This window comes from Pantherophis guttatus, chromosome 1 (assembly GCF_059756535.1).
Source record: "Pantherophis guttatus breed Tessera chromosome 1, ASM5975653v1, whole genome shotgun sequence".
Lineage (NCBI taxonomy): Eukaryota > Metazoa > Chordata > Lepidosauria > Squamata > Colubridae > Pantherophis > Pantherophis guttatus.
In genome coordinates, this window is record NC_142063.1 from 286,331,515 (window position 1) to 286,358,635 (window position 27,121).

General features: G+C 39.7%; 1 protein-coding gene across 7 annotated transcripts in view; it reads left to right on the forward strand.

Annotated features, from left to right (window-relative positions):
* The first annotated feature begins 710 nt into the window (after positions 1-710).
* SLC29A1 (solute carrier family 29 member 1 (Augustine blood group)) overlaps positions 711-27,121 on the forward strand; it is an 85,002-nt gene continuing 58,591 nt past the window's right edge. Inside the window, exons 1-2 of one of the 7 annotated variants that reach the window (XM_087883085.1) lie at positions 711-1,018; positions 22,549-22,588. The gene's annotated coding sequence lies outside the window, so the exon portion shown is untranslated. Of the gene's footprint in view, positions 1,019-22,548; positions 22,589-26,902; positions 27,034-27,121 lie in introns of those variants that run through there. The other 6 variants (XM_087883088.1, XM_034428059.3, XM_034428057.3 and 3 more) reach the window with 6 other exon arrangements.

Below are 27,121 nucleotides of genomic sequence, written 5' to 3' on the forward strand. Positions count from 1 at the left end.
TGTGAGGCTCTTCATTTGTATATCATAGGAGAATTCTAGGTTGACTTGTCCAATAATCTATTTGTTTGTTTTCTTAGCTATCTATAATATTCTCATGACTCTTTTCCAACATCAATACTCAAAAAAATATTAATCTGCCCCTTTAAACAACTTTTGCTTTAATAAAGTGGTGCAGGGAAAAACTGAGTTTTGTTTAGGGACAGCTTAGCATTTCATCTACTGGTAGCATTTTGGCATAAAGAATGTAATCCACCTGTTGCTGGATCCGGAGCACATTTTCATTCCCCTTGGGGCCAATTTCCTAAATACTGATTGGACTCGAATAGAGAACACAAGAAACTTATGGAGGGAAAAATCCTCTTTAATTTATTGGCTAATTTATTAGAAAGTTCATGGCACAACGTTAATTTTTAAGCTGCTTGTTTGTTTCTGTTATATTACAGATGGTGTCAGCATATTCAATTCTGGTGCCTAAATGACAAACTGTAAAAATCATTCTCTTTTGCCACTCTAATACGCTAATTTATGCCAGAATATATATATATTCTGGCATAAATTAGCGTATTAGAATGGCAAAAGAGAATGATTATATATATATATTTTTTAAAGGGCAGCTATAAGCAGCAAGCAATTATTGTGGGCACTGTAGTCCAAAATATTGCAGGGTCTGTAAATTGTTCGCTCCTGGTTTCAAAAGCACAGGAAGCTAAGAAGACGGGGCTGGAGGGAAAGGCAATCTGCACGTGCTCAGGGACAACTCCCGCCCTCAAGTCCGTGTCCTGGTGCCGATTCCTGCCTCTGAAGATGGTTCGGGGAGCGCCGAGCGCCGGTCTCCTGAGAGCACTAGGACCTGGTGATCGCCCTCAGCCGCTATTAATCCCTTAGCGAGCAGCCGGGAGTCTTTTTTTGGGGGACCTGGCAGAGAGCGGTGACGGGAAAGGGAGCCGCGAGGTTTTGAGCGGAGAAGACGGCGGGGCTCAGCGGTGGACATCCGGGAGAGGAAGACCTGCAGCCACATGTAAGGAAGCGGACAAGCCGGCTTCCGTCGTTCTTTCTTGGCGGGAGGGAAGCGGTGCGCCTCTGGAGCCCTTTGCGATCCTTAGATCCTTCCGCCTCTTCCCCCCCCCTCCCCACCAGATGGGCTCGATTCGGTTCTGATTGCAGGGGCGGCTGGGGGAGGCGGCCACGTTTTCGCTGGCCGGCAGCGGCTCTCATTTGCCCGTAAGGAGGGCCAGGTGGAGCTTAGTCCTGGGGCTTTGGCTTCCTGCCAGCATTGGCACTTGGCACAGTCATCTGCCGCGGGAGCCAGGCCCAAGCCAGCTGCTGCACGTGCTTTGGCACAAGCGCCTGGAGGCGGGAGCGGCTTAGTGAAGGAGGGTGCAGTTGGTGCCCTCTCGCCCCGCTTGCACAGTTGGTTCGTCTGGGTTCCTTGTATTTGGGGAAATTTAGCTAGGGTCTGTTCATATGCAGGTAGTCCTCGATTTGCAACGGTTCGTTTAGTGACCAAAATTACAACGGTAGGGGGAAAAGGACTTACGACCGTTTTTCACACTTGCAGCATTCCCCATGGTGACGCCATCAAAATGCAGATGTTTGGCATACAGGTTCATATTTATGACAGCTGCAGTCCCTGAGGCCACGTGACTGACCATCTTTTGCAACCTTCTGACAAGCAAAGTCAATGAGAAAGCCAGATTCACTTAACAGCCAGGTTACTAACTGTAACAACTGCAGTGATTCACTTAACAACTGTGGCAAGAAAGGTTGCAAAAGGTTACTTAACAAATGTCTCACTTAGCAGCACAAATATTGGGCTCAGTTGAGGCCCTAAGTCAAGGACGACCTGTATTGGAATTAGAAGCTGGTCCATAATGTAGTGTGTTTGTTTGATGTAACCTAGGTTTAGGGATTAGCAGATAATGTGAAGGCAGCCTCTCGGTCATCTTACATTTTCCAGTCATTCCTGAAGTGAGAAAGGTGCGTGTCTGTGTATGTGTGCTTTGGAGCTTACTACTTGCTTATGGTCAAATCCTAGGTGTGATGTCTTGTTGGGTCTTTTAGTTAATGGTAGTAATAATAATGGTCAGACTGAGTGAGGATGATGGACGTTAAAATGCAATAGCTTGGGAAGAAACCAAGTTGGAAAGGCCAGGAGGAGCACTTCTGATTTGTTCTTGACTTTTAGCAAGAAAATATAGCAAAATCCCCAGTCCCATGCTTGGCTTTAGACGGTATTCTCTGCTGTCATACAAAAACTTGTACACAGCACTCTGAATACCAGTTGTTCTTGACAATTTTTTTCCCCAGCTTGTATGCTGTCCAGTTCTCAGTGACAAATTGACATACTGCCAATGCAGGATGCCACAGGGTGGATTTGATTTAAATCGAGTTGATTTAAATCACAATTTAAATCATGATTTAAATCACTAGTAAAAAGGCTTGATTTAAATCAACTCGATTTAAATCATAATTTTTAAAGAGCAACTGTCATCTCTGCTACTCCTTTGACCCAGTGTTGCAGAATATACAGCCTCATGCTACATAACTAAGCTCCATTTCATGCTGAATAAACTAAATTATTTATGTATCTTAAACAGAAAACTATCTTAAGATAGATTTTTACCCCAAAAGTTTTTTATTAAAATAAATTCGATAAAAATCAAAAAAATCCGATTTAAATAAAAAAAATCCAATTTAAATTTTAAAAAATCCGATTTTTTTTATTTTTTTAAAAAAATCATTGATTTTTATCCACCCTGGGATGCCAGCAAATGAGAGAATTACACTGCTAGGCGTAGCATGTTTCTGATAAGGAGCCCATAAACATTCTGTGTAGTAAGGTCCAAAGGAACTGTTGATAAGTTGGCCTGTTCACACATTTTAATATTGATTAAAAAGTGGACGTTTGCATGTAAGTCTGGCTGTGTTTTTCTCCTACGTGTGTTTTGAATGAATCTTTTCGCTGAGTCAAAACAAGATTAGAATGTGTTTGAATATCAGGTCAAGCAGGGACGGGAACCCTGGTTTGTGTTGTCCTTGGTGTTTACTACCCGGACCAGAATATCTGACTCCAGTTTCTCAAGGTTACAGGCTTCTGAAGTACACAGCAAAGTTTCCTTTCATTGCTTCCAGAGTAGCCGTCCTCCAAATTCAGAACAGTTTCCGATTGGAAGATCAGTGGTGGTAAATATCCATCTAGAGGTGAGAGCATGTTGCATTTGTCTATTGGGGCAGGAAAGCAGAGATTGGGGGAAGCTGGAAGATTGCTTGTGATGTAAATAAGTATATATTTTGGAAAGTATGATTGTGGCAGAATGGTCTTTAGATCTCTTCACTATCTTATGTTGAAAGGTAGCCTCTTCACCTTCATTCTGCTTTTGCTTAAAAAAAACACTTCAACAAGAGCAACAACAAAGAAGAATTTGTCACTATTAGCTCTTGAAAGGCTCCAGACTGCAAGGAAAGCACAGAAGCTGGTTTTCTACATAACCTTGGAGAGTCTTTGATAATTTTCTCAGGCTCATCTTAACACTTGCTACAGCATGCTAGTGGATTGGGAAGTACCTAAAGGAAATATCTTTGTTCAGCTCTGTTTGGAAAAATGTAGGGAGTTGCTTTCTGCTGAAAAGTTCTGTGATTCCTCCATTTCCATTTTATTTTTGTTAGGAGACCTCCCTTAAGTAATTTGAGAAATTTATGAAAACTGGGAGGGGGGAGTGAAGGGGGAAGTAATTATAACAATCTTTTGTGGAAGTGTGTCTGTTTTTACTTTTGAAGTTTAAGTAGCCAGAATTCAAAATTACATAACAAATACCTCTCTTTTATTGATGAGAACTATTAGAAATAACTTTAAAACTTTCTAATTTGTTTAATGCTAAGCATAATCAATAAAATCCTATTTTGTTATCAGGTTAGATTAATGAATATACATACATATAATATTTTAAGCCCGATGGGAGAAAATGCCAGATGGGAGAAAATAGAAACAGGAGTGTTAGCTTCTGTTGTGTTATTCTGTTGTGCTATTAATGCTCAATTTTTATTTTACACTGTTTTTTTCTCCTGAAAGAGCCCAGCCTCTACCCCAAAAAAATCTGCTATAAAAATAATCAACAAAAAAACAGGTTTCCATAGAACAAAAGACGAAAGCAGAACTACAATATTTTTAGAACAGAGTTGATTGTTCTTGCTGTTGGGCTTTTTTTGGTACAGTGATGATGGATGCCCATGCTAACCATCAATTTGATGATGCCATACAGAGTAGAAGATTTATTATATGACGAATGTATGTGGGAGTTCTTCAAAAGAAATCAGAATTCACTTGTACAGGATGAGGGAAATTTGGCTTTGTTCAATAATGCTTGTGAAACAACTTGCAATAATAGCTGATTGCAAATTGAATATGCATCAGCCATATGATGTGGCTGACAAAAATACAAAAGATGTACAGCAATCTGTATTAATAAATATAGTTTCCAAAACAGAGTAGAGTAGAGTAGAGTAGAGTAGAGTAGAATAGAATACAATACAATACAATACAATACAATAGAATAGAATTCTTTATTGGCCAAGTGTGATTGGACACACAAGAAATTTGTTTTGGGTCATACGCTCTCGGTGTACATAAAAGAAAAGATACATTCATCAAGAATCATAAGGTACAACATTTAACAATAGTCATAGGGAACAAATAAGCAATCAAATCATATTAGGAAATAGTCAATATAAATCTTAAGGATACCAGCAACAAGGTTACATATATATGTGTATATATACATATATATAATAATTCCACCTTTGGTATTGAGTTCATAGGTAGGACTACATTTTAAGAAGGATTCAGACCAAGCATAACAGAGTCAAAGAAGAGTAATTCCTCTGAAGGGAGAAAAAGGGAATTGGGAATGGTCAGCCTTGAGAAGATTAAGGAGATATGTGATCGCCCTCTTCAAATGAACAAGGCGTTGGACTAGAACAGGGATATCAAACTCCCAGCCCATGGGCCGGATGCGTCACGCGCTGGCCACGCTCACACCAGTTTTAGCGAAGGGGGAAAAGGTCCTGATACGTCACAAGACACCCCCCTGACGATGTGAGTTTGACACCCCTGGACTAGAAGATCTCCAAGGTCCCTTCCAACTCTTCTCTTCTAGTCCATTCCATTCTTTATCTGGAAGAATGTCTCTGAGAAGGTCAGGATCTATTTTCCACTATTCCAGAGCCAGGACACTAAATTATGGTTTCTTATTACAGAAAGACAAATGTTGATTTAATAAGAAACTAACATAGTCCTTACTTTTAGGGTACTTTCCCCTTTACCAGATATATTCCAATGGACACCAGAAAACCATCTATTGGACATGCTGTAATTGGATTTCTGCAGCAAGTGGGGACTCCCCGGCTCAAATGGTCCCATTCAACTTTATGATTCTGCGGAGGAAAGCAAGTTACAGGGAGGAAAACCTTTGGAACAAAGTCTAGATGAGTGACTGATGCATGCAAGAGTGTTATTCTTTACTTCCCAATATATCCTTACTATTACTTGCAGTTGAAGTGCTGATGTGATTGTCATAATAGAATACTGATGTAAATAGCCCCCCTCTACATGCATTCCTCAATAGCTCTTTTGCAACTTTATTTGAAAAAATAAACTGTTCCCAGATTACTGAGTGGCTGTGGCTCCCAGCATCCCGATACAGTCAGTTGACTCCATCACTGACTATTGGGGGCGAGTCTTTGGCCCCCACTGAAAGGGCTCGCAATCTGGGAGTCCTCCTGGATAGGCAGCTGTCTTTGGAGGAACATCTGACGGCTGTTACTAGGGGGACCTTTTATCATGTTCACCTGATTCGCCAGTTGCGGCCCTTTCTCGATCGGGATTCCTTGTGCACAATCACTCATGCCCTCGTCACCTCTCGCCTTGACTACTGCAATGCTCTCTACATGGGACTCCCCTTGAAGAGCACCCGGAGGCTCCAACTGGTCCAGAATGCAGCAGCGCGGGTAGTGATGGGAGCAACATGGCGCTCCCATGTAACACCGCTCCTGCGCGAGCTGCACTGGCTCCCGGTGGTCTTCCGGGTGCGCTTCAAGGTGTTGGTTGTCACCTTTAAAGTGCTCCATGGCATAAGGCCTAGCTATCTGCGAGACCGCCTGCCGCTACCGACGACCTCCCATCGATCCATGCGCTCCCACAGAGAGGGCCTCCTCAGGGTGCCATCAGCCAAACAATGTGGGCTGGTGACCCCCAGGGGGAGGGCCTTCTCTGTGGGGGCTCCTACCCTCTGGAATCAGTTGCCCCCTGAGATAAGGAGAATCCATGACCTCAATGCCTTCCGTCGTGCCCTTAAAACCCATCTTTTCCAGCAAGCCGGGCTGGCTTAAGAAGAAATTTTTAAATTCTTTTAATCAGTTTGTGACTTTTTAACTTTCGGGCCAAATTTATATATATTTTTAACTGTTTTTAATATTTGTATTCTATGTTCTTACCTTGGCTGTACACCGCCCTGAGTCCTCAGGGAGAAGGGCGGTATATAAATTGGAAATTAAATTAAATTAAATTAAATTACTACAGCAAGCCATTCATTTAAGAACGCCATTTTTGTTTACAAGTAGTCCTTGTAAACAACCATTTGTTTAGTGATCATTTGAAATTACAATGCACTGAAAAAAGTGGTTTATGACCATTGCAGCATCCCCATGGTCATATGATCAAAATTCATGTTTGACTCATATTTATGATGGTTGCAGTGTCCCAGGGTAATATGATCACCTTCTGTGACCTTCTGACAAAGTCAATGGAGAAGCCAGAATCACTTAACAACCGTGTGACAAAGCAGTTACTCATTTAACAATTGTGGCAAGAAAGGTTGTAAAATGGGGCAAAACTTACTTAACAGCTGTTTCACTTAGCAGTGGAAATTTTGGGCCCAGTTGTGGTTTTAAATTGAGGACTACCGGTATTATCGACACCTGGTTATTCATTTCTGAAGGTGTGATGCCACTTTGTGAGGATAAAGCATCCTAAAACATCAGCTGTGGCTGTCATACTCTATGAGATTGTAAACTTCTGACCATAATGGGGTGTATATTTTCTGCCTGTTGGCCAAAATTCCTAGCAATAAACTCTCTATGAGCTCTTCTTCTTCTAACAAAATAATTCGAGAGCTCTTAGTTGAACAAGAATGTCCAGGGGGAACAATTGGGTTTATGGATGGAATTTATATTTTCATTCTTGTTCTCTTTCTTCTAACTTCTGTTGTTAGATTCTTCTGGGTTTTTTCCCCCAATGTGAGGCTCTAATGATATTTGATTTTTAGCAGCCTTATACCACGTTGATGGCGAACCTATGGCACGCAAGCCACATGTGGCACGTGGAGCCATATCTGCGGGCACATGACCTGTTGCCCTAGCTCAGCTCCAGCGCGCATGCATGCACTGGCCAGCTGATTTTTGACTGTCCCGCCCATGCCGCTCCTTTCCTCCCAGGAGTCTCCACACAGCCCGTTTTGGATGCCAGGTAAGTACAGGGCTCGTGTGGAAGCTCTGGGAGGGCATTTTTGGCCTCCGGAGTGGTGGTGGGGGGAAGGCAGTTTTCGCCCTCCCCAGGCTCCAAGAAAGCCTCTGGAGTCTGGAGAGAGTGAAAAACGGGCCTTCCGGGCCCACCGGAAGTTGGGAAATGAGCAGTTTCCAGCCTCCAGAGGTATTAGGGAGGCCTGCTAGGCCCAAAACGGAACGCAGGGGGGGTTGTGCATGCATATGCGGGAAGTGGGGGGGTCACATGCACATGCGTATGGTGCGGGGGGACATTATATTATGGGTGTGGACACATGCTATCGCACGCACACTTTCAGCACCCAAGGAAAAAAAGGTTCGCCATCACTGCTATAACATAACCCATTGCATTTCTCCCTTGTCTCTATATGGGAGAGCAGCAGTTTCTCCTTGGAGCAACAGGAGCACCTTCTATCTCCAAAGGATGCTGCAAAGTAGTTTTTGTATTGTTTCTTCTGAAGTTGTGGCTGAGCCATTCATGCCACTACAACAGTGGTGGTTCGCACCGGTTCTATAGAACTGGTAGTAAAACCGGCGGGAGGCTCCGCCCACTGACCCTGATGTCATGAAAACGCTTCTGCGCATGCGCAGAAGAGCGCGCGAGCAAGCAAAACGAGTGTGTGCACGCGGCCCCATTGCAAACAGGTAGTAAAGATAAATAGAACCCACCCCTGCACTACAAGCATAAGTATACCACACTCGGATTGATCCTGTCCTCAAATCTTACTAGATGTTTGTTTTTATGACAGAATGACCTTCTCATATTGTGCTAAAGGGTTAAGGTGGAATGCAATATTGTAATACTATAATTTGATTTCTGGCATACCGGTATTATGGTGGGCTCTACCCATGCCACATTTAACTCTTGAGTATAGTAGCAGATGTGCATGAATTATGTGCTATAAGCAGAAACAGAGAGAATAGATAGTGTGCTTAAATGTTCTATGTCAATTTCTGCAGATGTGTTAGAACCTCAGCTCCCAAAATTCCAACCCTGCTCGGCCTTTGAGAATTATAACTCCAGACCTCTGGAAGGCAGCATACTAGAAAAGAATTTCCCATTCTTGCTGGGTTCATCAAGTATTGGAAATGATTTAATTCTATAAGCCACTATATTTAATTCCTCATGAGCCTCATGTGATTTCCTGAGATTCACTTGGTCTAAGCATAGTTCCTTTCTCTATCCTTACTTTGCCTGCATATTAAGATGATCTGTTCCCCATAGTTAGTGTCAGAGCTCTAGTGTTTGTTCCTGCTGAAGAGTATCCTCTTTTATTTCCATGAATTAAAGAAATTACCGTATCTCTTTAGTCTCAGATGTCAGCATAACTTAGTTCCGTTAACTATCTATTTCCTTTGGAAGGCTTAACAGCTGTCACTGCTGCCTGTAGATCCCAGTGAAACAAGGCATCATACTGCATATTGGTTCAAAAATTGAAACAACCGGTGATTTCTGTAAATACAGCAGCATAGCACATTTAGTAATTGAGCAACTATTACATCCAAAGCATGTAAGGTCATCCAGAGCAATAATTACCTTCTTTTTAATGCATGTTGAGTCTTGAGCCAGTTATGTAGATTGCAAAAATCAGTGGCAGATCAGGTGTGGTTAGGGCCAGGTGAGCAAATTTTGAAGGCTGATTGAGGTTTGCACTGAGACTTTCAGTGACACTTTGAAGAGTATACAGGTAGTCCTCAGTTTACAACATTTCATTTAGTGACGTTCAAAGTTACAACAACACTGAAAAAAGGGACTTATGACCATTTTTGTCACTTATGACCATTGCAGCATCCCCATGGTGACGTGATCAAATTTTGGCTGCTTGGCAGGTGGCTCATACTTATGACAGTTGTAGTGTCCTGGGGGGTCATGTGAATCACTTTTTGCCACCTTCTGACAAAGTCAACAAAGGAGTCAGATTGACTTAATAACCATGTTACTAACTTAACAGCTGCAGTGTTTCACTTAACAATTGTGGCAAGGTTGTAAAATGGGAAAAAGTTCACTTAGCAACTCTCTTATTTAGAAACAGATTTTGGGCTCAGTTGTAGTCGTAACTTGAGGACTGCCTGTCCTCAAGAAATTGTGGGTGGAATCAAGGTAACAACTAAAGTTCACCTCATGTGACTGATTTCTACATTTAATTAGTGTATTAAGTGTAAGTTATATGATTATTTCGGTTATGTGTTTAGTAATTACCTCTGTCACATTAAAAATGCAGTTCAGTCATAATTACTTTTGGAGGATTCTAAGGCTTCAAAAGGCAGAATTCTGATTTCATAGCATTGGCAAGAAGAAGAGCTACATCATTGCATCCACCACCACCTGCTCCAACTGAGATAATCTCAAAACTTCTTGTTGGTCATTTCTGTCTAGGCTGGTTGTTTCATGGAATCTCTCACCTAATCTGGTTCCTTTCCTGCTTGTACAGTAACAGTCCTCATTCCATTGCCTCGTTTCCAAAGGTCAATGAATTAAATGGCACTGTGCAAAACTGTAGTTACCTGTTGCAGGGTGAGAAAGGGACAAGAATTTTCCAGATGCACAGAGGCATTTATCTATATTGCTATCTATCTATCTATCTATCTATCTATCTATCTATCTATCTATCTATCTCTATCTATCTATCTATCTATCTATCTATCTATCTATCTATCTATCTATCGGTTCGATTTATATGCTGTCCTTCTCCGGAGACTCAGGGCGGCTTACAATGCGTTAAGCAATAGCCTTCGTACTTTTGTATATACCTGCTTAGGGCTTTCGCCCCCCCCCCAAGCAGTGTTCTTTTTTATACAAAGTCATCTTATTGCCCCCACAATCCGGGTCCTCATTTTACCTACCTCGGAAGGATGGAAGGCTGAGTCAACCTTGAGCCTGGTGAGATTTGAACTCTCAGTAATTGCAGGCAGCTGGCAGCTAAGTGCTACTTAATAGCTTTAAGTCCGCTACTCCACCAAGGCTATTTAATATATACAGTGGCTTTAGCTTAAACCATACATATACAGACAATTTGAAGTATAGATTTTCTTTCTGGGCTGGAGGGTTTTCTATCTTGGGAGGGTGGAAGAATAACTCTTTTCTGGGCTTTTTGGATTCTACCACCTTCATCAAGGTGTCCTTGCTGTCTTCTGGTCTTTTTCTCCAAAAAGTGGAGACTTTTCCATCAGCCAACCGGCTCAACAGATCTGTCTGGTTCTGCTTGTTGAATCTTCTGATATCCATATAGGATAACTCATCCTGCCACATAACCAATCTTTCTTGAGAGTCGAAATCAAATGCCATGACTCGAATCAAATATTTGAATAACTTAATGAAAAGAAAGATTTATGTTAATTTTTTCTCCCCAGATTTTATCTTCCCCACTTTTTAAAGAAAAAAATAAGTGTTGAGTATAAAACTCTTGCCAGTGAATTTGACCCTTTGAATAAACCAGTTTGATACGTCAAACAAAAGCAGTAGTTCCAGGGCTCTTTCTTTTTTTTATCTTTTCCTTTTTAAGAAGAGGTTGCACAACGATTTGTCTGAAATGGTACAGGGTTTCCTGCTTGGGCAGGGGGTTGAACTAGAACAGGGGTGGGCAAATGTGGCTCTTTTACAACCTGTGGACTTCAACTCCCAGAATTCCTGAGACGGCTGTCTCAGGAATAAATGAATTAATGAATAAAAGGGATAATAATAATAATAAATATGACATACCTGTATCTGAAAAGTCAAGGAAGCACAAAGTGGAAAAAGTTATTGAAAACGAGATGGTGAAGATCTTGTGGGACTTTCGAATACAGACAGATCATCATTTGGAACATAACATACCAGATATCACGGTTGTCAAAGGCCAAATCGTACAATTTATTGATATCGCTGTACCAGGAGACGCCAGAATCATAGAAAAAGAACTGGAAAAAATCACGAAATATTGCAACCTGGCCATCGAAACTACACTGATATGGATGAAACATGTAACAGTGATACCCATTGTCATCGGAGCACTTGGTACCATGTGCCAAGAATTTTACAAAACTCATCAAGAAATTGCAGCTTCCTGCAATAACACCAGCGGAACTGCAAAAAACTGCGCTACTCGGAAGATCATATATTTTAAGAAGATACTTGGTTGATATCTAGGACGCTGGCAGCAACCCGTATCAGCCATTAGCACCAGTCAATGGTATTTGTGACACATTTTTAAATGTTCAGTTGACTGAGTTTCATGTTTAATGAATAAAAGAGATAATAATAATAATAATAAAGACCGTTGATGTTGTAGGGCTATATTTCCTATGATTCCTAATCATTGACCATACTGGCTGAGGTGCGAAATTGGAATCCAAAGACATGGGGGGTTCTTTTTGCCATTAGCTTTAGATAATTGGTCATTGTAACATCCTAGTACAGTAGATGGTAAGTCTCACCATCTTATTGTCCTCAAATATCAGGTTAAAAAAAAAAAGGTAAGGCATGTTTTTGCAATTTGTCCTCCAGCCCTCTGGAAAAGACCACACAGCATTTTTTAAAGGACCCATTAGAACATAATTGTGTGCGGACTTGTTTACAAGTAGAGTATCATTGAGTTCAGAAGGATTTAATCTCAGGGAGGTGCAATTAAGATTACAACTTTTGTTTTACTGTAATTAACTCTCCTCCAAAGGTATTTATGTATGCTGACAATTAAATATATTAAGCAGAATATGCCTGGGATTGTACATGATATATTCACGTGTAACAGACTTCATTCCAAAATACATAGATTTGAGGACAAATAAAACATAAGAGTAGTAAAAGAATTTCATGATATCTCTTCAATAACTATTTACAGATGTTGTATTTATTATGTTTTATTTTTAATTGGCAGCAAATGTCAGCATAATTTTATCTCATGCTTTAGCCAAAGGTCGTCTCTCCTTTTTAAATAACGGATTATTTAAACTCATTGGCAGAATTTTCTATGCAAATATGATTGTATTATAGAACCACATCTGAATTATTTTCCCCAATGCTCTCAGGCTTTTGTTGGCTGCTTTTATAAACCACACTACTAGCTTTGGTAGAAGTTGGTCAAATAAAAGCAAGGAAATTGTAGCCAGGGGTCATTCGGCCAAATCCTGAAGAATCAACAGTACTCTTATTATCTTTAGAGTAGACCCTGTCCATGGTAAGGGTGAATGGGGCTGGCCCCAAATGATATAGAAGATAATGACCAATGGGCAGGATGATGATCGTGACAAGATATTACACTAATTGAAGAAGTCAGAAATCATTTATCCAGATGCCTGAGATACAACATCCAAAGAACATTCTCTCTGACAGTAAAACTATGCAACAGTAAATCTGAAGGCTGAACCACCTGTTGCCCATAAATTTTCTCAAGGTCTGTCATTTAAGGCAGGCAAATTTATTTTTCCAGAAAGAAATTTCATCAAGAAATAGAGGGCTAAATAGGATCTGAGCTGATTATTATCAGAATGGGATCTTGCATTTTGCTGCTTCTTGATGTCATTATTGGCAATGATTTTGCACATACATGTGATGTTCCAGTCTTGACTTGAGCTTAAGCAATGCAAGGAGGAAAGATCATTGATGCAACTGTCCAGACTGGGCTGTGGAACGTGGTTTCTGAATTTCATCTTGCTCCTACCATTCCATGAATGCTGTAGGTGACTTTTATCCAGATTCTAATCCTGTATTCCCCATCACTAGAATTGTGAATAGTGAATATTTTGATAAAACTGTTCTAAGGATCTATAAAAGATCCTGAATGCTGAAAGTCCTGTCATCATCATGATGATGATGATCCAAGATGAAGATTGCTAACCAAGATGAAGAGACAAACTTTCCTTCAACAACTTTTCCAAGGTGTTCTGTGCACTGATTAAACATTATTTCCACAATCCTCAACAGAGACCCCAGTTTTATCTGTGTATGTTTTCAGTCTTTCAGTAACATAGTGATCACAGACTTTTATCTTTGGGGAAACAGGGGAATAGATCTCTGGAGCTCAACTTTGGGCTAAGATTCAGATTGCAAAACCTCCTGTTTAGAATGCAGAGTCTCTGAGGCACCAGGAAAGAGCTTGTTGGCTTTACTTTCCTACACAAGATAACACAATGTAGCCTGCTACCAAGGGGAAATTGAAGAATGTGCTTTTTTTTCATTGCTGCAGTGAATTGGGGTGTAGTTAGAGGGATTCTAGGATCTTTACTAATCTGGCAAGCCAGTCAACAGAAAGGTAACATGGCTGAGTTTTCAGATGACTTCTAATAATTAGGTGGACTGTCTTTCGTTAGGGGTCTGGTCAACCCTGCTGCTCACACTATCATCATTCCTTCCCTATCAGAGACCTGCCCAGTTCATTCATCTGAACTTTGGCTGTTCTGAATTAATTTCTAAGATCTAAGCAGTAAACACACTCTGAATGCTATAAGATTTTACTCTAGAGACATCAGCAGTACAAAAGATTTCTGCCCCATTCCCACCCCAATATTTTGAACTTCTGGCTTGGCTACATGAGGTCAAGAAAAGTACTTCAATTCAGCATCACTGAACTGCCCTGTGCTGAGTTCAAGGTTTTGTTTTTGGTAGCTTGACCTGTGAAATTTTACTCTTCAGATCCCCTTTTGGAAATACTGTCATTGTAAAGATAGTAGCTTTTATATCAGAATGCCTTTTAATAGACTATTGTGAAATCAAATGGAATTTCTGGGTAAGAAGTGTGTTTTTTTCCCCATCGTTGCTATATTGGGCACCAGTTTGCAACTAGTTCCTGAAAGAGCTAATCAAGCATAGGCCACAGATGAGGATGTGATGAAAATGGGCCCAACTCCAGTTGATTCCCAAGTAAAGTTATATAGCAGACAACGGTAATTTCTGCCAAGTAGTTACTAGTCCAATCATTTGCATTTCTGTACTTACAGGAACTATATAACCCAGGCAGGAAATTTGCATCTTTCCTTATGCCAGGCTGTGGAGACTTCCAGCACTAACATGGGAAGTGGTCATGCCACAATCCAAGCCATGTACTTGTGGTTCATAGTTGCTTTTACTGACAAAGAGGACCCAGCAACAGAACAAACTGGCCCTGATTTTACCAAGCCACAGGAAACAAGTCATTTATTTCACAAAACAACAAAGGCTAGAGAAGGTTGCCATTTTGTGTGGCTTATCATTACTAGCTTCTATTTTTGGTTGTTTTTTTTTTTTAATTTGATTTATATGCCGCCCTTCTCCGGAGACTCAGGGCGGCTTACAATGCGTTAAGCAATAGCCTTCATACTTTTGTATATTTATACAAAGTCAGCTTATTGCCCCCACAAACTGGGTCCTCATTTCACCTACCTTAGAAAGGATGGAAGGCTGAGTCAACCTTGAGCCTGGTGAGATTCGAACTTACAGTAATTGTAGACAGCTGGTGTTAATCACAATGCTATCAGTCTGCTGAGCCACCAGGCCCCATAATTTTGCATATTAAACCATAAATATATGCTTTGTCTACATGGGAGATATGCATTTGTCTCAAATATTTTGATGGATTTAGGAATACAGAAAATATATATATACTGAAGAATATACAGTATATACTGAAGATATGCCTTAAAGCAGTTTTTCCCAATCTAATCCCAAAATATGATATTGCAGTTCCCAAATTATCTGAAAAGCATCAGGCTGGAAATAACTGCTAAATATTTATCTGTTACACTGTAAATTATGATCATAGAAGTTCTGTGAATATCCAATTAGCCTGTTTATTAAAATGGTGCATTTCAGTATCTGAATAAAGGAGAGTATAGCTTATGTAAATTGCTTCATTGGTTTTTTTTCTATCTAGAATCTAGACCAGGGGTGTCAAACTCAATTTCATGGAGGGCCACATCAGGATTGTGTTTGACCTTGGAGGGCCAGGATGGGGGTGGTTGGGGGTGGACGTGCTCAGGGTGGGCATGGCCATGGTGGGCATTTGACACAGGCTTAAGATGCATTTTTCCCCCTTTGCATTCAAAACTGCTATTCCAGACAAAGGGAGATTTACTGTCTGGCACAAATAGTCTAAATTCCATAATGTAGAGATTAAAGACATGTAAAGTCCCCAGCTGCTATGGGGCTTGACTCTTGTATAGGAGCAGATATGTGCATAATATTGTCAGAACAGAGATGTTCAAAAGCCTAATGTGAGTTAAGACAACCTAAACAATATCCAGGGTATTTATTTATACTTACTAGATTGAATGATAAATTAACATTTAGAACAGGGGTGGGATCTACTTACCTTTACTACTGGTTCACAACGGGAGTGCGCGCTGAATTGAAAAATATATTTTCTGTCTTTGTTTCTCGCTTTTCTCTCCATAGGATGAACTATCTTGCATAGTATCAGTGAATTCAGTGAGATAATGACAACATTAATCTGTTTCTTAATAGTTTTTAACTTCTATATGTATTTGTATTTATTATGGCTGTTCACCGCCCTGAGTCCTTCGGGAGTAGGGCGGTATACAAATATGAAAAATAAATAAATAAATAAACAGCATAAAGGTCTTTCATTAGTCGTGCAGTATGTTTGCTTGACTATTAAAAGTTGGAAAAACTACTGCTGACTCCATATTAGAAACCCATCCCCTTTTAGCAGATGTTATTTTTCTATAACATCATGGGAAAGAGCCATAAAAATGGATATTCAAACAGCATATATTTGATTACTAGTTTTATGCAATCCTGTTCTAATTTTATATGAATATCAATGCACGTGTCATGAAAGTATTATAATATCAGATTGGCTTCTGGATTATTTTAATGACAACCAGTTGGAACATGATCTTGGTCAGCATAATGGTAAAGCACAAACATTCTTTATAGTGTGTGTCAGAGTGCTGAATTTTTGGCTCCTAGTGCTCTTATACAACGAGCTGTTATGATGCAACAGGTGTTGAATCCACTTGGGTATTCTGCATCCTATTTGGAGATAATTTCAGTGGCAAAGAGGCTGTTATTCAATAACTATTTGCCAATGATGTAGGGCAGTAAGTAGAGTCATTAAGCAAAAGGAAAACTCAGAGTATAGGTTAATGAGGAAATAAGGGGAAAGTGGTGAGAAAGGAGAATGTGTGTGAAAAAACATTGGTTGTTGTTTCCTCAGTGCTCAACAATGTCAGTCAAACATTTTGCAGCTGCATTTGCACAGCATGGGAAGTTTGGTTAGTTTTTATTTGGGTTAAGTTCTTTTGTGTTGTACATCAAACGCATATGCTTAGTAGGGCAACGTCTTGCATGCATCCCACACAATGGTGAATTCAGGAATCAGACCGAGTGTTTTGAGCAAACATAGCCATTGAGTTGTAGTACAGGAAAAAGACTAAATCAGGTGCTGAGCAGTTGTTGTTTTTAACAGTGGTGTTTCAACCTAAACTTTTCTTATTTTCCTGCATTAATTTGATACAAAATAAATAGAAAAATCAATGGAAGCCTATTACACACACACCCTTCCTGAGAGGAGGTCGCACCTCAGAAAACCACCGATAAAGGGCCCTTGCAGCTCTGTTTTTAACCCCTGGCTGTCTCTCTCCAGTTTATGGCATTCCCAGCATTGGCAGCTGCCTCATTCTGCCTAATGAGTCAACCTGGTAGTTTTCCACACTTAAAAGCTCTTATTAAAAACTGTGGCTTAGAGTCAAGCAACTATACCACTGGTGGGTTGCTCCCGGTTCTGTCCAGTTCTTGCAAACCGGTAGTAAAAGTGGTGGGAGGCTCCGCTCACCCGCCCAGACGTCATAATTGACAATCTGTACATGCGCAGAAGCTTCTACGCATGCTCAGAAGCGCGCGCTCCCATTGCAAACTGGTAGTAAAGGTAAGTAGAACCCACCCCTGAACTGTACACAATGAGTACAGATTTGGAAAAGGAAGCTGGTAGCTCAACCTGAGTGCCCCTTTACCCTCCTAAGAAAATAGCAAAATAAGCCACTTCCTGGTGCTCAGGCTGGCTGTTTACTTGTCCTAAATTAAGAGATTAGGGAAACCAAAACTGTTCAAGTCTTGGTATTTAGAATTTTGGGTCCTTATTGTTATTTGGTTTCCTAATAACAATATCACCAGCAAGGAGCTGTTGTAAAATCCAATTTGGGTTAGTTATTTATGTCTGTTCTGTACTCGCACACAGCTCAGGTAGAGAATCATGCAGTGCAATTGTGTGGAATGTGCACAGCTGAGAATCTTCCCCAGCGCTGGGTTGAAGCCAGAGCTACAGACAGTACAAGTTTGTTTCTGCTTATTGAGGCAGAAGGGCAACGTATTAATTCCGGGACAATTAATAGTTCCCCCAAATAGCCATGTTGCTGGGTGGAAAATATCACTACCTCAGACTGGTGGCAGATGGCCAAATGGTGGGCATATATTTGTGTGCCATCACGAGTCATTGGGCATAATGACCCCTTTGGATGCTGGTGTATTTGAAATCTTATGGGCTGCTGCAGCTGCCTTAGTTCGGGCTTGGATGATTACATCTGGTCTACCATTTATCATCCAGGAGGTTAGAATGAGATGCCTTCCAAACCATATAAGTTTCTCCAGCAGAGGGCAGTCATTCCATGTACTGTATTGCATTGATATCATACATCACCCAAAATTTAATCAGTAAATTCTCATTATCCCCAATGTGTCGTTTTATTTTTAAGCACTCTTCATTATATACATGCATCTTCAAAGTTTGCTCGCCATCTTGTGACTGGGTTGTGGATTGTCCATCTGTTCATCTCACAGCAATACAAAACAAATAATTACTTGGGAACTTAAAAACCGCTATAGATATAACTACAATAACTCAAAATTTCTGTACAGCAGGATTCATTTTTAATAACAACCTCTTGTGTTTTCAATTAACCTATATTAATGCAGTATGTTTTAATGACATCTTCACCAATGTGGAGGTATTGAACTGAACTCTAAAATATAAAATTTAATTTGGAATTAGTTTTTGGATAAATGATCTTATTAGGGCAATCAGGAAGAAAAAAAATATGTCTCTAATTTAGATCTCTTCCTCCCTATGATTAATATGGTTCTCATTGAGGGAAGCTTACTCAATGAAGCAAAATGATTATTATCAAGTACCAGTATTTTGCCTGTTGGTTGCAAGCACTGATTCTACATTGGATTTGATATGACACATATATTGAATTGACCTACGCCTATCATGACTCGAATCAAGTCTTGAGATTATTAAATAGTTACCAAAAAGTGAATATGTTTGGAATTGCTGTTTAATTATTTCTTTATGCCTTGCTTTGTTACAATGGTTGATTTCTCCAGGGGTTGAACATTAATTCTCCCAGACCTAATTAGCTGTAGTTCAGGAATGTAGGTGTTTTTTATTTTAGGAGAGTGTGTTGCTTTGGTACTTACTTCAGTAACTTGCATAGTTTTATTAACTTTCTTATTAGCACGTTAGGAACTTGCATTTAATTTAATTTAGCCCAAATATACTCTTCTATGCAAACAGAGACTACTCTTATTGGTATCTGGCCAGCCATCTAATTCAGCACTTCTTTGGTAGTTATCTCTTGTGTTTTAGAATATGGAAGATTAGACTCTGGAGAAGCAGGCAGTCATTGATCTTCTTAATTTTAACTATAGTATTCCTGTAACCAGTTTATGTATGATTCAGGCTCTTTTTTAAAAAAATAAATTTTATTAGTTTTCTATTTATTACATTTCTTAGTACTTAAACATTGTGTTGTCTGGTATTTAAATTGTTTAATAATACAAATTCCTTTTTACTCTCCACCCCTTTTTCCCAAAATAAGTTCCATGTTTGATGATAATCTGTGTCTTTTTTCTGTTTGATTTTCAATGTAAGTCTATCCATTTCTGCACAATCTAATATCTGAATTATCTCTTCATCTTGCAGTATTTCTTCATTTTTCTAATATTGTGCAAAAATAATCCTCTCTGCTGTTAAAACATGTAATAATAAATACATACTTTTCTTATCAAATTTTTCTGATATCATCCCTAATAAAAATAATTCAGGTTTGAAATCTACATGTTTCCCTATTATCTTTTCTATCCATCTATGTATTTTAACTCAACATTTTTTAGCTTTAATACACATCCACCATATATGATAAAGTGGGCCCGTTTTTTTATTACATTTCCAACATTTGCTAGACATATTTTAAACATTTTAGCTAATCTAACAGGTGATAAAAAGCAGGCTCTTAACAGTTGTTGTCACTCAAATCATACACAAACAAACCTCTATGGATTGAACCAGGACAAACATAACTTTATTTCTTTCTAGAGCCTTAAAATGGATTAAAATGTAGGTATAGTTGTGTGATAGATCATTTTGCTTTTGTTTGGTCCCAAATCTCTTTGGTTAAGGCTAGAAAAGACCTTTTCTCCAAAACTTCAAACAGCTATTGACAGTCTCTATTGTGTCATTTTAGATTGCTCTAATAGCAGTAATATTTAACTGAATTTATATGTTGCAATAGCTACAAACAAACACATTATGGTAAAGCCTCCTGTTATTTGCCTCCTGTTTCTTCTGTCTTTGATGGAGAGATTCTGCTCTTAAGCAGTTTTGAGATTTGTGGATTCCTGTGAATCTGCAACTAAGTGGAGTTGTGTTTAAATATTTACCAAAGAACTCATCTTGTTGGTACTTACATGTATTTTCCAGTATATTTACGGTATTTTATTTTATTTGGGACAGTCAATTAAGCAAAGATCTACAAGGACAGATGAGACAAGAAAGCTGTGTTTCAGCTCAGAAATGGTCTCAGTTTGTCCACAGTTGGTTTCACTACTGCAAAACAAACAAATCCTACTTGCCTACTTCCTAATGTCATTAAGATGAACTCACTGATTAGCCAGCTAAGGTCTCTGTGGATTGAAAAGCTTGACACCATCAACACATTAGCAAACATTTACATGACACAAACTATTAAATGCCCCATTAAGGTTAGACACTGCCCTGAAACTTCACAGTAAAGCTTTTATCTTTTTTTTTTACATATTACACTCACCTCTGCACTGAAGAACATGGGGAGGGAGGATTTGCTGGGAAATGTACTTTGCTACATCCTCAGGACTCCAGTTTACATGTTTTAGGAAAAAGAAAAGGCAAGACACCTCCCAAGATCAAGGACTTTGAAATTTGGGAGAAGTCAGTCTTTCTCTTCAGCTTTCTGATCCTTCCCTTTTGTAGTTTTCCTTCCCCAGATTGTTCCTTAATGTAAATTTGTGCTGGTACTACTAAAAGATTCTTTAGATATAAAGTTGTAGGAAGAAATTGGGGTTCTTTCTTCTTATCACTGTGCCACCAAGCTTAACTCCTGAGGCCCACAAGCAGAAAAAACCTGCCATTCCACATCTGGAATGTTTTTTTATTCCTCTGGAACAGGTTACGTTGGCATCACGCACCTCAGCCTTTGTTCTCCTGTTTTCCTTCATTCTCTCAAGCAAGGATAACTTTTCATCTTTAGCTTCCTCTTTATTATCTGAAGAGCTGCTTATTCCCACACAAAGCCACCTGCACACTTCATTTTCAGAGGCCCTTTTCTAGAAATTACCATCCTGTGACATAGGAGGGTTACAACCAGCTTCTTGACTTTGGGAGAAGAGACATAGTTAAGTGTTACCAGGAGGAGTCAAGTGGCACCTTTTCAAATTAACAAGTTGTATTAAACATGATTTACAGCTGAATAAACTTGTACCTTTGGGTAAAGTGAATTATTTTGATCCTCTGAGAAGTGTGGTTTGATCTTGGCTTAATCACTGTGGAAGGATTGCAAAACATACCCAACAGAGAGTTCCTACAGATGGCTCAATAAAGCACCAGATGGTCCCTGATATTTTTATATTGACACTGCTGGAACTCTTTACAGAACAACAAGTCATCCAGAGGATGTTGATGGAATGGCTTATTTAGACTTTTATTAATAGTCTTTTTCTTCTCCGAATGTCTTGGCTCAGAAGAGACTTCTTAAAATAAAAGCGCTAGAATTGCTTTATATATAGACCCAAGCCTCGTTTTCTGGCTAGGTTTCACCAAAGCAGCAATAAGGCAGTATATAAAAATTCGATATCTTAATCCTACCTCCTGCCAAATCCAATGTTAAGTGATGGTTTTATCATCATCGTACTAAGTAAGGTATGCAAGAAGTAATGTAATCTAGCAAGGCAGAATCAATGAGATACCTAGACAGTAGGCTAGTAGCAAAACAATAGCCCAGGACTAAGTCCAAGGTTTTAATGAATTAGTAGTGACTAGGTATGGAGCATAATCAAGACACAAGTGAAGGTTATTTGATTCATAACACAGAATTCTAGATATCAGGTTTTCATAGTCATTTTCCACAGTGTTCCCAAATAGTCAAGAAATAAGTCTTGCGTACCATCTCATTCTAGTCATTGGTCCTATGTCAAGAAGCATCAATACTTTCATGAGTAAGAGATTTTTAGCTTCAAGGCATGAGGAATTGGAGGGGACTGTCCCCAATCTGGATTCCTTGCTAAAAACTATTTTTTTTTAGGAGCAACCGAGTTTCTGAAAGGCTGCGCTACCATCATTGGATTCTCACTCTCTCAGCCCTACAATATAAACCAGATCAAGAAACCAACACTATGTAGCCTAAAACTAATTAAAATGGCTATAGTAAGAGAATCTTGCAAGTCTGAATGTGCTTCTCCTCTTTCCTCTTTTATCTTCATGTGAATTAGGGAGGCACCTCTCTTAGGTGGTGCCTCCCTAATTCCCTAAAAGGTGGTTTTTCTTTTTTTCTTTGTATGGACCTAAACTACATTTATTCATTGCCTTGGTAGTGGATCTTCTATCTTTCACACCATCATCTGTACTCTCTACACCCTCTTCCTTCCTTCATCAAGATATCTGGAGGAGTCATGAAATTGTCACATTAAAAGATACAGTGATGGAGGACAGAATTAGCAGAAATACCTGTTCAATGATTGGCTTACGCTTTGGATTTTCTTTTTATTTCCAGGAAGACCTTCACTGCTGTTTCTCAAGGAAGCTCTTTAAAGGTACTCTTCAATGTACAACTGTAATTGAGCCTGGAATTACAGTCATAAGTTACTGCGGTTGTAATTTGAGGCGTCACACGACAGGACCCAATTTTCCAAAATTGGAGAGTTGGGATAGTTGTTAAGCAAATGCCATGATCATCACAAATTTCAGTTGTGACCACGGGATGTTGCAAATGGCCATAAAGGTGAGCCAGTTGCCAAGTGCCCAACTCACAGTCATGTGACTGCAGGAGTCTGTTTTTGCAGCCATCATAACTTCACAGATGTGTTGTAAGTAGGTTTTGTGGGTCCATTGTAACTTTGAACTGTCACTAAGTGACTGGTCATAAGTCGAGGACTACCCTTAGTCCCAGATTCTTGTACCAGGTTTTCCCACAACACTGTGTTGAGTTGGTCACATTGCTCAATACTCTTTTTTTAATTATTAGTATGAATTAAATGTTTTAGAAGAGGGAGGGATCCATAGTACATATATCATTTTTTCTCAAATAATTTTTATTTTATTCCAAAAAAAAAGTTAAAATACAAAACTCCAAGGAAAAAATTATACAGGAACAGACAAACAAAAATTAAAAGTGCATTAAAAAAGATACAAATACATGTATAATGCACTATTTTAATGCATTATCCCCCCCAGGTGAGAATACCAACAAATATATTGCAACAATATTACTTTGCCACCCCTTGTGAAACAGCCCTCCCCATTTTTAAAATGCCATTTACAATATGTTTAAATATCATTTTATAAGGTATGGAGAGCTACTATTATCACTGATTAATTTGGCAGTAATGAATGAATGTCAAGGATTTGACCGTTAATGCATTATTTTCTTTAATTGGAAGTCTGTGGATTTTAGAAATGAGACAATAACATTAATCCTCAAAATGTTAACACTATATATGTATCAAACAACATAGCAAATGTAATCTTTTTTGGCAAATGCTTAGACAAATATGAGTACGCCCATGGCTGATTGATGTAACCTGAAATGGCTAAAGGGCCATTCCATAGGTAATAAGGAAGGAGGACTACGTAGTTCCTTAACATATTTGCTAGTATTGTATTAGTAACTACATTCATTGTGTTAAGTTAGATAATCCTTAACATTTGTGTTGTTCAGAAGCTATTTGTTCTGTGACTTGGAACAATTTCGTCTGACATTTCTTTGATCCATAGCATAGTTTCTGCTTAAAAAATAACTCTTGTATGGATCATCTAGGAGATTCAGTCGAAACACTATTAAGAGATGCCATCAGGATAAGATGTTGGAATAGAAATCCATGGCCTCCAGGATAAAGAATCTAAAATTAACTATACTCCTGGTTCTGTTTAGCATTTTTTCCCTGTATTCCTCTTCATATGGAATACTCATGAGGAACATAGAATGAAGTTATAGTTTCATTTCTCCTGATATCTAGTCCTACTGTTGTGGATTTGTCAGATAATGTTAGGATCACAAACTTGTAGTATGGGTTTGTGAGAAGTTACGCATCCCATATTAACTAATTATAGTAATCAGGCAAGAAGTCAAGGTAATGGATGTGTTAATTTAGCACTTTCTGGCTGGGCCTTGCTTTTCAGGGAAGTTAACTTTTGTATCCCACTTCTTTATGGTAGTGAAGATATAACACTTTCCACATATTCAATTAACCCTTCATTAGTTGCAGGGCTAAACCCTAAGAATTCTGGTTCCGAACTTAGGGCTTGGTGCCTTCTCACAAGTTGTAGTTTGGAGCCAGAGATTCAGTGAGAAAAGAAAAATAGAAGGCAATTGGTTTTTCAGTGACTCTGTGAAGATACTGTTAATACTCTGCAAATCTCAAAAAGTAAATACATCCTGGCATCTCCCCTTGCTTGTTTAACAAGCACACTATGCAGAGTGTGTGGTTTACCAAGATAAAAACAAAGGCGAGGCTTTTGTATATGGGAAAAGAGACTGTAGTCTGTTTAAGATTCAGATCCATCCCTATGTTAAGTAGGAAATCACGGTGACCCATTTTGCTGTCTAGGCTCCTGAGGGAAAGGAAGCCATTCCTCAGTGGCCTGAAGGGTAGCCAAATGTGCAGAACTTTGAGGAGAAGGGAAAGCATTAGGGACAGAGGCAAGGGGTGGGTCTAGTTACCAGCATGAGTAAAATTCATGCCAGGAAGAAGAATGAGTAGTCAAAGTAGATTCAGTGTCAATCACAAAGATAAAAAGAGTGGTATATGATGGAAAAGATAGTCCAGATAATGCATGTCTATTAAGACTTACAATGCACCCAAATGAATAGGCTTAACTTCGAAGAAAATAAATTTATGTCTGGGGCAAAAATTAAGTTGCAGATTTGGTCTTCTTAGCTGGATATTAGAGCAGTTTTACATTTCTCATTTTTATATGGCACACTCCTACATTAGGCTTCTCAGTGGCTGAGTTCCTGGTCACCTAGACCAGTTTTCAAACTTTTTCAGGCTTCAGATCCTGTTCTTAAAAAAAACAAAAAAAACACCAAAAGCCTCCCAAAACTTCTGTCCAAGAATAAGAACTCTAGCAATAAAAATCAACTGCATTTGTGTGAAGTTTTTATTGGCCATTAATCTTTCATGGAAACTCTTCAATTCTCAGAATTCATTTGCAAAAAGAAAAAGAAAAACCCCTGATATAGACCATGGCCTTCTCAAGCCAATGTTCTTGATTTATAGTCTTCGCTAAATCGTAAACTAGTCATACAGGCCTGGGATTACATAACACCAGTGAGAGGTTCTCAAACTCCGTATTGTGTTTTCCTGGGGATTTAGAGTGGGTTGTAAAACATTTTTTTAAAATTTTGCCTTAAGCATGTTGGTTGAGCATGGCGGCATCAACAATAGTCAAGCTTACAGATCAGGTTCCACCTGCTTCCATTTTTTATGAACCACTAACAGTACTACACTTTTTAAGTGATCATGTTCTAGAACATTAGTTTGAAATTAACTTTTTAGACTTGCTTATCTATACCTGCAACTGTATGAAGGTATCTACTAAAATCTGTCATTATGCTGAGTCATACATTGTGGTGTTCCAATAGAAATCCCGTGACTTACCTACATCAACAGTGGGGTGTAAATACAAGACTGAATTTTGATTTGAGGCATTACACAAGCATATCTATGCATATAAGGAACATTAGCATGTTGTATTTGTTTTGTAATGCGGGTGAGGTTCTTCTGTTATTTGATATGAGTGCATGTATGCCAAATAGTCCTCGGCTTATAAGCATTCCTTTAGTGACTGAAGTTACAATGACTCTGAAAAAAGTGCCTTATGACTGGTTTTCACAGAACTGGTGAAGCATCCCCATGGTCATGTGATCAAAATCCAGGTGCTTGGCAACTGGCATGTATTTATGACAGTTGTACTGACCCAGAGTCATGCGATCAGCATTTGTAACCTTCCCGGCCAGCTTTGGACAAGCCAAATCAAGGAGGGAAGCCAGATTCATCCAGGGCATATTGTTTGATCCACAATAGCAGTCTGGCCAACTGCTTTTGGCTCGCAGCCTGATGCGCTCATAACTGCAGCGTGAGAATATGAAAAACGAAGGCTCCCTGAAAGAAGAGACTCATACAGGTAGTCCTATAAATGCCTGAAATTCAAGCAGGAATATTCATTTGTGGCGTTTTGTTGAAAAATCTTTCACACTTTCTATTTAATTGCGAATTTAGAAGATTACAGGTAGTCCTCGAATTACAACAGTTCATTTAGTGACCGTTCAAAGTTACAACGGCACTGGAAAAAGTGACTTACGACCATTTTTCAGTTATGGCCTTTGCAGCATCCCTATGATCATGTCATCAAAATTCAGAGGCTTGGCAACTGATTCATATTTACGACCGTTGCTGTGCCCCGGCGGTCCTGTGATCCCTTTTTGCAACCTTCTCACAAGCCAAAGTCAATGGGGAAGCCAGATTCACTTAACAACCAGGTTACTAACTTTTTATCAACTGCAATGATTCACTTAACAACTGTGGCAAGAAAATGGGGTAAGACTCACTGAACAACTTCTCACTTAACCACAGAAATGTTGGACTCTATTGTGGTCGTGAATCGAGGACTATACAAAACACACCGGTTTTCCGCGGTAGAGACCCCTCCTTTCGTTTGGGTCCGAGCCCCTTAAAAAAAAAAATGGCGTAACCCCGGAGTAGCTGAGCCCTGAGCGGATGCAGAACCTCCTCCTGCAAACAGTCTCCTCCGTTCCTCTCTGGGCTTCATTGCGGGGCTCTGGGATCCCCCCCCACCTACCCACGCACGAGCGTCCAGCCGCATCAACCACGATGCTCCGGCGGGGAGGGCGGGCAGTGGGAAGGTCTCTCTGGGGGCGGGGCCGCCTGGAGTGACCCCGCCCCTTTGGAATGGCAAAGACACGCGGTGCCGGCGGCTGCCGCTGAGCAAGAGCAGCGCGTTAGGATCGGAGCAGCTGGTAGGTATCTCCGCGCTGTTGGTCCCGCTCTTTGCCTCTCTCCATTGCAGCTGCTTTCGGGAGGAAAAGAGGAAAGACCTTCCAGGCG